Here is a 3382-nt window from a genome sequence, read left to right as displayed (position 1 = left end):
GATTTAGGAGAAAAAATGAGGAGATTTGGCCAAGAAATGAGTGAGAAAGAAGAGAGAAAAATCGGTGGAAAAAGAGAGAAAAAGAAGAGAATGGAAGAAAGAGAGAGAGAGAGAGATGAGATGAGGGGGCCGACCCTATACGGGCCCTCATACGGCCCCGTATGGGGGCCGCATGGGCCAAAAGGCCCTCTCGGCCGAGGGGGCTCTCCCGTCCGCAGACGGCCCCGTGATAGGGGTCGATGGGGGACTCGCTGACGGCACAGAGCCTCTGTGCTCGTCTCAGACGGCCACCATACGGCCCAGTAAGGCCGTATACCCATTAAAACCAATTAAAAACTTTCGAAAACCTGCCCCAAATGATGAAAAAAATGATATAGCAAGCTCGAAGACTCCTCCAAAAATGAGTGAATTGAATAAAACGACGATCTAGTGCATGAATTAACACCTAAATATGAGTTTCTCAAGAAGTTGCACAAACATACCACAATTAAAACGATGAGAGCACTACGCCAAGTGTGTGAGCATGAACTTATTCAAAAGTAAAACAAGTCTAAGAAATACGAGAATTGAAATGAACTAAGACCTAGAATACGAAAAAATGCAAGCAAACACCACCGAACACTTGGGTTGCCTCCCAAGAAGCGCTTTGTTTAACGTCACGAGCCCTGACGTACCTCATTCCTTACCTCATGGGGGTTCAAAGAGTTTGATGCCACCCCCGGTTTCCTTTTATAGCATTGTTTCTGTCCCCGTAAATTCAAAGTGACAACATTGAAAAAGACCTCAAATTGTTCATGAGTAGAGAGGGGTGAAAAAAATTTACCTTTCCTCCATGAGAAGTGGGGTGATGAAGCTTGTTACCTTTCTTCTTTCTCCCATGAATCTCCCTCCACATCTTCTTGACAAATGACTCTTTTTTTCTTTGTCCTTAGCATTAGTGCAGGACACCCTCTCTTTTGGTTGCTTCAAATTATGAATTTGAGGATGTTGGTGAGGCTCTCCTTGTTCTTCATTCTCCAACTCTCCCAAGTATTCATCCAAGGGATTTATAGAGAGCACCTCCCCGCACACAATCGAAATCAATCTATCGCTTTCATCAACAAAGTAAAGTGTGTCATCATGATCTAAAGAATGTTTCATGGCAGCCGGCAAAGTGTACACCACTTCCTCTTCTCCGACTCTTAACGTTAACTTTCCTCCTTTCAAGTCAATCAAGGCACCCGAGGTGCTCGAGGAATGGTCGGCCAAGAATCGCTGGTATCTCCACATCTTCATCTATGTCCATGATGACAAAAATCCACGGGAAAAAAACAAATTTGTCCACTCGGACAATTACATCTTCAACAATCCCACGAGGTTTTCTTGTTGATCGATCCGCCAATTGTAAGGTCATCCTCGTGGGCCCTCAACTCATCCAAGCCAAGTTTCAAATACATGGTGTAGGGCATGACGCTTTATGCTAGCCCCCGAATCCGCTAGAGCATTTTTCTTGATTCCACCTTCAAGCATGCACGGGATAATGAAGCTTCCCGGATCTTTCAACTTTTGTGGGAGCTTCTTTTCTAGAATGGCCGAGCAATTCCCCGTAAGCGCAACCGTGCCCTCTTCCTCCAACTTTCTCTTGTTTGTGAGGAGCTCTTTTAAGAACTTGGCATATTTCGGCATTTGAGTCAACGATTCAACTATCGGGATGTTCGAGTGAAGTTGTTTGAAGATGTTGACGAATTTTTCTCAAAATGAATATCCTCCTTGTCATGCTTTTAATCTTGTTGGATAGGGGATTGGAGGCTTGTATTCAGATGATTCTGACTGTCTTTGTTGTTGGGCCTTGTCATATTTTCCTTGATTCTTGTCTTCACTACTTCTTTCAACTAGCTTGGGGCCTTCCCCAGAGGCTACCCCACTTTTCTTGACACTTGGGTCAACTTCGACCCTTGTCTCCACTTGCCTCCCGCTTCTAAGAGCAATGGCCTTTAAGTGCTCCCTTGGATTTTCTTCCATGTTACTTGGAAGACACTCTAGGGGATGTTCAGAATTTGCCTTTGCGAGTTCCCCTACTTGATGCTCAAGTGACTTCACTGAAGCTTGGAGGTTTCTCAAAATAGAACCTATCTCAGTGAACTGTTCGGCGTGTTGAGTGAGCTGAGCATTCACCTTGCCAAATTGTGCATCCATGCTATTGGTTACGCTATTGAATCTGTCATTAGTACTAAGCATGAACTTGGCAAGGACCTCTTCAGTAGAAAACTTCCTCTCCAAGGCCGGTTGTTGGAATTAAGATCCTTGAGATGGTGCACCTCTTTGTTGCTGTTGGCCTTGGTTCAGTGAAAAATTTGGGTGGTTCTTCCACCCTGGATTGTAAGTTGAGCTATACGGGTTCCCTTGACTTCGTTGTCCTCCAATATAGTCAACATTCTCAATGGACGCAACTGAGGAGCTAGCAATTGGACATTGGGCTGCAGCATGGCCACCACCACAAGTGCTACAATTCATCACTGATTCTGACCTCGAACTACTGCCCATGAGAAGATCAAGCTTCCGAGTCAACACATCAACCTTTGCGACCAAGGCATCATTGCTACTAACTTCGTAAAGCCCAGCAGTCTTTTGTGTAAATCCTCTTGAGGCCCAATGTGATTTATTGCTTGCCATAGACTTAAGTAATTGCTCGGCCTCATCGGGATACTTGTTGTTAAGGGAACCACCCACTGCAGCATCAATGAGTTGGCGAGTAGCATAATTCAGCCTATTATAAATTATTTGTACTCGCATACATGAGGCAAAACCATGGTGGGGGCACCTTCTAAGGAGATCCTTGAATCTTTCATAAGCTTCAAACAATGTCTCGGACTCCCCTTGTTTAAAGGCTGAAATTTCGTGCCTTAACTTCGCCGCTTTGCTTGGCGGAAAGTATCTCCCAAGGAACTTCTCAACCATATCCTTCCATGTTTTAATAGACCCCGGAGACAATGATGTAAGCCAATGATAAGCTCCATCTCTCAAACTGAAATGGGAAATAGTCTCAAACGGATCGCATCGTCGGACACCCCATTAATCTTGAATGTAGAGCAAATTTGGAGGAACCGAGAAAGGTGGTCATGTGCATCTTCATTTGCTAGACCATTGAATTGAACCGAGTTCTGGACCATGCCGATTGTACTCACTTTAATTTCAAAGTTGTTGGATTCCACGGTCGGTGCTTGAACACTAAACTCATCTCCTGTGAATTGGGGTCTTTCATACTCGGATAGAGTGCGTCGCTCTTCGGCCATGATTGAAGACTCTCTATCCTTAATTTCAATGTTTCTGCTGAACCCAATCCTTCACCAACCTCTCTCAATCTCCGATGCAGAGTTCTTTCAATTTCACTATCCGTGTAATC

The 3382-nt window shown here is 44.6% G+C and overlaps 1 non-coding gene across 1 annotated transcript; it reads left to right on the top strand.

Annotated features, from left to right (window-relative positions):
• The first annotated feature begins 2782 nt into the window (after positions 1-2782).
• Positions 2783-2889, top strand: LOC120266220. Its single transcript, XR_005538061.1, has one exon. It is a non-coding gene; the product is annotated as a small nucleolar RNA R71 (small nucleolar RNA).
• Positions 2890-3382: the final 493 nt, after the last annotated feature.

Source organism: Dioscorea cayenensis, chromosome 7 (genome assembly GCF_009730915.1).
Source record: "Dioscorea cayenensis subsp. rotundata cultivar TDr96_F1 chromosome 7, TDr96_F1_v2_PseudoChromosome.rev07_lg8_w22 25.fasta, whole genome shotgun sequence".
NCBI classification, from domain to species: domain Eukaryota; kingdom Viridiplantae; phylum Streptophyta; class Magnoliopsida; order Dioscoreales; family Dioscoreaceae; genus Dioscorea; species Dioscorea cayenensis.
The sequence above is the reverse complement of the archived record's forward strand: the minus strand, read 5'-3'. Positions and strand labels throughout refer to the sequence as shown.